At 48.2% G+C, this 8,629-nt stretch overlaps 1 pseudogene; it reads right to left on the minus strand.

The window, feature by feature from the left end:
- Positions 1-635: 635 nt before the first annotated feature.
- Positions 636-1,629, minus strand: LOC114109384 (histone-lysine N-methyltransferase SETMAR-like; annotated as a pseudogene).
- Positions 1,630-8,629: the final 7,000 nt, after the last annotated feature.

Genomic DNA, 8,629 nt, shown 5'->3' on the forward strand with positions numbered 1-8,629 from the left:
CGAAGAGTTGACTCATTGGAAAAGACCCTGATGCTGGGAGGGATTAGGGACAGGAGGAGAAGGGGGCGACAGAGGATGAGATGGCTGGATGGCATCACTGACTCGATGAACGTGAGTCTGAGTGAACTCCGGGAGTTGGTGATGGACAGGGAGGCCTGGCATGCTGCAGTTCATGGGGTTGCAAAGAGTTGGACATGACTGAGTGACTGAACTGAACTGAACATTTCTTTTCCTTGTCCATGGGAAGCCAGCGTCATGTCCATACATGGGCAGTGGCTGCAGAATTAGACGTGATGGAAATCAAAGTCATTCAGTCTTAGCTAGATCTTGTTTCCTGCAAGGACCCTAAACCTGAGATTTGTTCTTGGTTTGGGGCTTCCCTTGTGGCTCAGCTGGTAAAGAATCTGCCTGCAATGTGGGAAACCTGGGTTTGATCCCTGGATTGAGAAGAGCCCCTGGAGAAGGGAAAGGCTATCCACTCCAGTATTCTGGCCTGGAGAATTCCGTGAGCTGTATAGTCCTTGGGGTCGCAAAGAGTCAGAGACAACTGAGAGACTTTCACTTCCACTTGGTGAAAAAATAATTGCAATTTTGGACCAGGAGTTTTAGATCATTGTAACTAGGCAGACATATCTTTATTTATCAAAATAGGAACCATTATAGTCCAACACATTTCTGCCAATGAGAAATAAGTTTGCTTATTCCTGTGACATAAAAATCTGTGCTCCAAGATTTGACAAACTCTTGGAAAGCATTTTCTGCCTCCTGCTGGTTGTGGAAGTGCATTCCCTGTAAAAGGTTGTTGAGATGCTTGAAGAAGTGGTAGTTGGCAAGAGGTCAGTTGACTGTGGAAGATGAGGCAGAACTTCGTAGCCCAGTTCCTTCAACTTTTGAAGTGTTGGTTGTGTGATGTGCAGTCGAATGTTGTCCTGGAGAATTGGGCCCTTCGTCTTGACCAATGCTGGCTGCAGGCATCGCAGTTTTCAGTGCCTCTCATCAATTTGCTGAGAATAATGGTTTTGCCGGGATTCAGAAAGCTGTAGTGGATCAGACAGGTAGCTGGCCACCAAACAGTGACCATCACCTTTGTTTGGGGCAAGCTTGGCTTTGGGAAGTGCCTTGGAGCTGCTTCTTGGTCCAGCCACTGAGCTGGTTGTCCATGGTGGTTGTATGAAATCCACTTTTTCTTGCATGTCAACACCAGTTTGTTGTTGTGTAGAATAGGAGAAAGTGGCACTTCAAAAGACAATTCTTTGGAATTTTGGTCAGCTTCATGAGGCATCCACTTACTGAAGTTTTTCACCTTTCCAATTTGCTTCAAGTGCCGAACGACTGTAGAATGGTTGGCGTTGAGTTCCTCAGCAGTTTCTCGTGTAGCTGTAAGAGGATCAGCTTCGACGATCCTCTCAGCCAGTCACTGTCAACTTCCGATGGCCAGCCGCCGTGCTCCTCATCGTCAAGGCCCTCGCCTCCTGTGCAGAGCTTCCCGAATGCCTGCTGCACTGTGTGTTCATTAGCAGGTCCTGGGCCAAATGCACTATTGATGGTGCAAGTTTTCTCCACTGCTTTACGACCCATTTTGAACTCAAATAAGAAAACCATTTGAATTTTCTTTTTGTCTAACATCATTTCACTAGTCTAAAAGAAGCATAAATAGCAAGTAATAAGTCATTATCAAAAAAATAAAGGGAGAAATATGCATTAAAATGATATGTAACATAACCACATTTATTTAGGAATATATTCTGATATCAAATGGCAAAGTTCAATAATGCAAAAACCGCAATTACTTTTGCACCAATCTAATGGAAGGCTGTCAAGACTTAATGGCAGCAGAGTGAATATCAGTGATTACTTTCTCCTGCGGTAACCCGTGTGGCACAGAATTGAGAGTAGCACGTGGTAAATCTCTTGCTGTGTGGGCCTGGGTCTTTTCATGCTGGGTCTGTGGACCACCAGAGCCATCCCTGAACTTCCAGTGGAACTCACCCCAGACCATGGACAGTCCTGTCTCCAAGTCAGGCTGTCCCGTCAGCACACCACGTGGCTGCATTATTCAGGACCTGTGGGAATTGACATTGACAGGTGGACACAGGTAAAAATTAGCTCAGGATTAACTGGTGTGGCCTGGTGGCTTCCTCAAGCAGGCAGATGGGAGGCTTCATCACACAAGCCTTCTATTTAGAGAAGGCATCTGAGCAACTGGGTTTGGATAGGCCAGGCTCTGCAGAGGGGTTGCTGGAATCTCCAAAGCAGGCTCTCTGGTGACATCACTGGAGGCAGGGCACAATAGCCCAGCTCTGAGGTCACCAGGAAGCAATTAAAGGGATGAGAAACCCCCCACACCTTCTAGGAGCTTCTGCAGAGACAATTCCTTCCCCTGAAGGAGGCTGAAACCAGCTTATTGGCTTCCTGGAAAGAAAAAAAGTGAGGATGAATAGCTCTTTGGTGGTGTCTTTAATGAGCATGCTTTTCTCAGTCCCTGCCCTGCTCAGTAGGAATGTGCTCATATGCCTTCCAGAAAGACTAATAAACGCTAACATAATCACGGACACCAGAATTGACCTTGGGGAAAATATTTGCATCCTTTACAGATTCTCTTTCTAGGCCATGACATTGGCAGGGATGCTCAAAATATTGGCAACGTCTCCTTCTTAAATCTTAGGGTAAATTTTAATCATGTACAAGAGTAGAGAGAATGTTAAGTATAACGAGCCCCTGGTATCTAGTGCCCGGACTCAGCAATTACTAACTCAGGGCCAGTCTCATTTCGTCTCTTATCACCTCCTCTGCTTCTGTTAATCCCACTAGGTTATTTGGAAGGAAACCTTAGAATTGTGTTATTTCATCCACAGATACCTCCTAGTGTATTAGCTGGAACTATATGCAATTGCTACTAGATGCACATGTTTCTGTAAAGTTGGTTTGTTTGGCTGAGGCTTTGTGCCCAGTTTGGCAGTGACTTCATGTTCTTCTCCTGCCCCTACCTATCTCCATCTTTTCTCTCATGTTCCTGAGATTGACAGTCATCCCGAGATGGAAATTTGAGAAGGAGCTAAATTTGTCTTTGGAAGCCCCAATCTCTTCAGGGGATTGTCGGCCCTTCAGATCCCACCCACCTCCTTTAGGCACCCAGAGATTTTACATTTTCTATGTATTTAGGAATTTTGACTCCCAACACATTCTGCTTCCTTGAAAAAAGAGAATCCAGAGATGAGAGAGCCAGTGGATTAGATAGTAGAAGGGCCTCTTTGGTGCTTCTGGGCCTTGTGGACCTGACATTTCTGTTTAAGAATTGAACTAAGGCCTTGTGTGACCCTGGCCGAGTCATTGAACCTCTCTGGACTCTAGTTGCCTCCAGTACGACGCAAGAGAGTATCTGTTGGCTTATTAGCCCTTTCCTTTTCCACTGGTAGAATGGACAGCTGTAGCAGGATGCCTACCACATTGAGAGCACTTGCTCATCCGCTGGGGGAGCTGATCAGAGGCCTAAGACTCGCCAGCCCTGCCCCGCTCAGGGTGTCTCCTGTCCCCCTCCTATTGGTGGGGAGGAGTGTCTCCCATCCCTGACTTTGCTTGGCTGATTGCGAAGAAAACTGCAGACAACAGTGGAGGGAGAAGTGGGCAGGGATGTTAGAGGCCACCTCCCTCGTGTCCTTGGATGGATGTCCCCTTCCTGGGTGCCAGCCTGTGTCCCGGCTCTCAGCTCTATTTCGGGCGCCGTTTGGCATGCGTCGCCTTGCAGAGACCTGAGCCCATGGGGACAAAAGGCCAAAATCTGCCACAAGAATGGTAATTTGAGGAACCTTGGCCCTCTGCCCCTGGGGCTTCGGTGTTCTTGGGACAAGTCACTGATGATATCATGGACTTAGTTACTTTCTGGAGCACGTAGGGTCCTTGTCTCTGGGCTCCAGCCGGTATGAGGCCCCAGGGAGCCTAATTTAGCAAAAGGAATCAGTGGGATGGCAGCTGTTGAAAGTGCTTGGCTCCTGCCTTTAGCAGAGAATTTAAGGAAAAGGCCCCTAGAGACACCCTGCTAGAGAGATAGGTCTTTCCTCCTAAGGTCTCCCAGGAAAGGCTTAACTTGGAGGTGAAAGGGACCACAGGGTTCATCTTAGCTGGCTGATACCCTTCCCAATACCCCAAGAGGTGGTCATTCTGCTGGTACTTGATGACTTCCAATGATGGGGAGCTCATTCTCTTTGGAGACACCTCAAACTGCTGGACTGCAGCTGACTTCTGCACAGCCCAGTCTGCCTTGATGCCACTTTCATCGCCCAGTTTCACCCTGTGGAGCCACATGGAACCTGCTGAAATCCCTCTCCCTTGTGGCAGCCCTTAGGTATTGGAAAGCCTCTCAGATATTGGAAAGCCGCTTTCCTGTCCCCCCGAGCTGCTTCTCTAGGCTCAACGTTGCTCTTTCCACTGTTGCTTATATGACATGGCTTCCGTCTGCCCCACTGTCTTCACCATTTTCCACTGGATGAGTACTAGCTCTTTGCCGTCCTTCTGAGAGTAGAGGGACCTCGGAGGCGCTGCTTAGAGCAGAGGAGCCAGGCACTGTGTTTATTCCAACTCTCACACAGCCACCGTCACAGCCCTGCTTGGCAGACACCCCTGCTCCTGACACATGGCCAACCCCACGACTTCCTCACACCCGCGGCTGTCAAGTGCTGAGCCCCTTCTGGGATTTGGGCAGCTGCATCTCGGGGCCCAAGTGCAGGGCTCTCAAGCATCTGTCCCATTACAGTTTCGCCTTGTTGGATCCATGCTGTTGCTCTAGGCTGTCTGGATATTTTTGGGTCCTAATTCTCTTAGAAGTTGGCAGCCCGTCTCAGGTCTGTGCTCCCCATACTGTGCTCACCTGTCGCTGAGAAGCATGACCTGTGGGATTGGACACGTGCGTCCCTGTCAGGCTTCAGTGAAGCCATCAGTCAGTGCCCTTTTAGGGGGTGGCCATTCAACACCTTACAGGCTCCATCATCTGGCTCCTATTTCTTGATCCACTCACAGGGTGCTTGGGGGAGCTCGATTGTGATCCAGATAGTCTGTGTCTTCACAGGACCCCTCTGCAAGTGACTTGTCACAGTGTTAAAGCAGGGATGGGGATTGTTCTGTGCCTGATCACCCGTCCTGCTCCTGGTGGTCCTCATCACCTTTGTGGAGGACCGGGTCTCCAGGTGGCCCTGGGAACCTGAGGGAGGCGATCCTCAGGCAGCACTGCCTGTGTGGTCCTCGGGGCTGGTCAACAGGTTCTGGAGTCTCTAGGCTGCTGGCTGAGGTCACCAGGAAGGGCTGCCTCAGGAGTGACAGCTGCAGGGAAGGGGGAGCCTCCTACCTACAGGTCTGTTTACCCATGGAACCCTTTCCAGGGACTGGACTCAGTGGTTTTATAACTAGAGTGACTGTAGGTCTTACATTTCTCTGGTTTACTTTTCTTATCTTTCCTTCCTTTCCCACTTTCTCTGACTTCCTTTCCTTTTCCCCCTGTCTTTCAGTACCCTCACTGAACTCAACGTTGCCCCAGGTGCCTCTGTCCTCCAGGTTGCAAGCCATTGGGCGAGACACATGTCAATCACCAGCATCTGGTGAGAGGTGGGCCCAAGGTGCACACAGGATGCTATGGGAACATGTTATGGGAACATGGAGTTTCTGGGTAATCCCAGTGCCTGAATTTCTCCCCTGTGTTCTTCATAAACCATTGACCTGTCCTTGGAATCATCATACTTTGGTGTCCAATGACACCTTCCCACATTGACTTCACACTTGAAGGAGAAAATAATTCATCTGATAGACTCTGGGCTTGTATTTTGGTTTGGAAAATGTGTCCCTGTAATAGGTGAGCTTAAAGTCAGTCCAGGTCATTTTGGGATTCAAGATGTTGCTGAATTTGGCAACAAAGCCTGATAAATTACAGCTCATTGTGATAAACTGGAACCAGAACTGCCTCTGAGCTGAGAGAGCCAGGAACCCTTAGGACCTTCTGGGAAGAGTACAGATTCTCACATCAGCCTTGAGTTTGTATCATGACTTTCCCTTTCACTGTCTGTGTGATGTTGAGCCTCTTAACTTCTCTGAACTTCAGTTTTCCACATCTGTAAAATGGGGGTAGCACTTTGCAATTTTTAATTGTGAGGATTAATTGAGTTAGTGTGGTACCCGGTATAAAACAGACATTGTATTTATAACTTCATTGTTATGACTCTAATAGCACTATGAACTCTTTCAAAGAATCCTACTCTTCTAAAAAGGGGAAAAAAAGTTGGAGAACATGACCCACATAGATTCCATAGGGTGCTTGAATTATGTTTTCAAAATGATTTTCATGTATGTTTCTCATGCATGTAATTCTGTGCAGATTGGCCTTTCTTTGTTGCTAGGTTTTGTTAGGAAGTCTTTTCAGAGGGGAAAATGCAACAGCCTTTCAAAAGAAAACCGCAGGCCTTGCCTTTGCTTGGGACAGCTGGGCCCCACAGAGCAGGGGTCTGGGAGCTTATCCTGAAGATGACCAGGTCACGTGGGCCAGGGCCTGTCCTGACCTGTGCTGTGAGGTTGGGTGAAATCAGGGAGCTTCTGGGGTGTTGAGCAGGAAGAGCTTTGGTGTGGCTGAGAGAGGAGGACAGATCGGTGCCACGGGGTGCCACACAGGAGGGGCTCGGGGCTTTCCCACTGACTCCTCCTGGGTTCCTGGGTCAGATTTGGGGTGGAGGACATCAAGGTGGGGATGATTGCTCCTGCCGCTCTGACCTTTACTTCTCTCACCCATTTCCAAGGCCAAGATCTAAATTCCATGTCCACCATCCCAAACACTGTACTCCCCTTATCTCCTCCCAGGACTCAGCCCAGCCCGGCTGCCAGTTAGCATGCAGCCTTGCTGTATGTTAAATGGGCTTTTGTCCGAAGGTCATTTCTCTTGTGGATTCACCTTCCTCCCGGGTCCCGGCTGTGCACCATTTCATTAGGATTTCCCAACTCCAAACTCTGTGACACAGTCAGCCCAGGCCATTCCACACCAGGTCAAGTCAGCAGATTTCATCCTATTTATAGGATGAGGAGGCAGTTCAGACCTGATGCCTTAGACTGCCAGCTCGGCGGGCACAATAGACTTTGTTTTCTTTTCTCATTTTATTTATTCTGTGAAGTTTTAAAGGTAATTATTCTCACAAGTAATATGTGACTATATTCTCACCAGAAAAGAGTTAAAAAAATTAGAGAAATATAGAAAAAAAAAAACACAACAGTGAAACATTTGGGTTACACTTCATTCTATTCTGACTATTCCCTGTGGGTAAGTTTCCTTCTAGTCTTTCTTCTAGGCATTTATATACTTATCTGTGTAAGTGCAAGCAAATATATGTGTGTATATGTAGTACAGAGTTTAGCCTTGCCCCAAAGGAGGTCTGGCCTTTGCCCTTGGCTCCTGGAAGGTGATCTTTGTTTGCCTGGGTCAGCCGGATATAACAGGGTGATTGAGGGTGGGGCTGGCCACGCCAGAAAGACCAACTGGGTGATGCAGAGTGCAGGCTTCGCATCGTGCAGTTACTAGCTGACCTGCAGATTAGCCAACCGTGGGGCAGTCAATCAGTGAACCAATAGATCAGCCAGCAGCTGTGCCCGTGTAATGGTACCGCAGTGAGCATGCCGAACTCTGTGGCTTGAGTGAGTGTCTCTTGTTGGAGACACTCTGTGCGTGGCGTCCCATGTGACTGTCAGGAGAGTAAACTGTCAGTGACCCCGTGCAAAGTGGGCAGTGGAAACTCTACCTTTGACCTTTCTCATGGACTCTGCCTTATGCACGCCTTCTCTTGGATGAATTCAGTCTGTATCTTTTCCCTGTGATAAGCTGTAACTGTGAATCTGAGTTTTCATGAGTTCTGTGGGCTCTTCTAGCAAGCATGAGGGTTTTGGGAACCACCCTGAGTTTGCAGTTGGTGTCAGAAGTGTCAGAAGTGAAGGTGCTCTTGGGGACAGTACCGCCTAACTTTATGGTTGACTTAAACTCATCTCAGTGTGTGAATTTACATATATGTGTGTGTGTGTGTGTTTCAAATTACATAATTGGGAATTCTGTTCATGCTTCTGAGACTTGAATTATTTAATCTTTCATGTGCTTGGAGGCCTTCTTTAAGGCTTCTTACTTCACAGGTAAAGTGAAAAGTGAAGTGGCTCAGTCGTGTCTGACTCTTTGCAACCCCACGGACTGTAGCCCACCAGGCTCCTCCGCCCATGGGGTTTTCCAGGCAAGAATTCTGGAGGGGGTTGCCATTGCTTTCTCCAGGGGAGCTTCCTGACCCAGGGATTGAACCTGGGTCTCCCGCGCTGCAGGTAGACTCCTTACCATCTGAGGCACCAGGGAAGCCCCTTTACTTCATGGGTAAAGTGGGGTTAATAGCAGCACCTCTGTCACAGCAGTGGCTGTGAAAGTTGCTTGTTGCTCATCATATCACTGGACTGTTGAGAACAACTCTGATGTAGGCGAGCATTATGATCCCCATTTATGGATGAGAAGACCGAGGCCTGATGGACCAAGCACCTTGCAGCTGAAACAGTTTTCAAAAATAACTTGCAGTTAAGTTTGCACCGTGGGCTGTGTGGGTGTCATAATATTGTGAGTGACTGTCTCTGTGAC

The sequence above is a fragment of the Ovis aries genome, chromosome 19 (genome assembly GCF_016772045.2).
Source record: "Ovis aries strain OAR_USU_Benz2616 breed Rambouillet chromosome 19, ARS-UI_Ramb_v3.0, whole genome shotgun sequence".
NCBI classification, from domain to species: domain Eukaryota; kingdom Metazoa; phylum Chordata; class Mammalia; order Artiodactyla; family Bovidae; genus Ovis; species Ovis aries.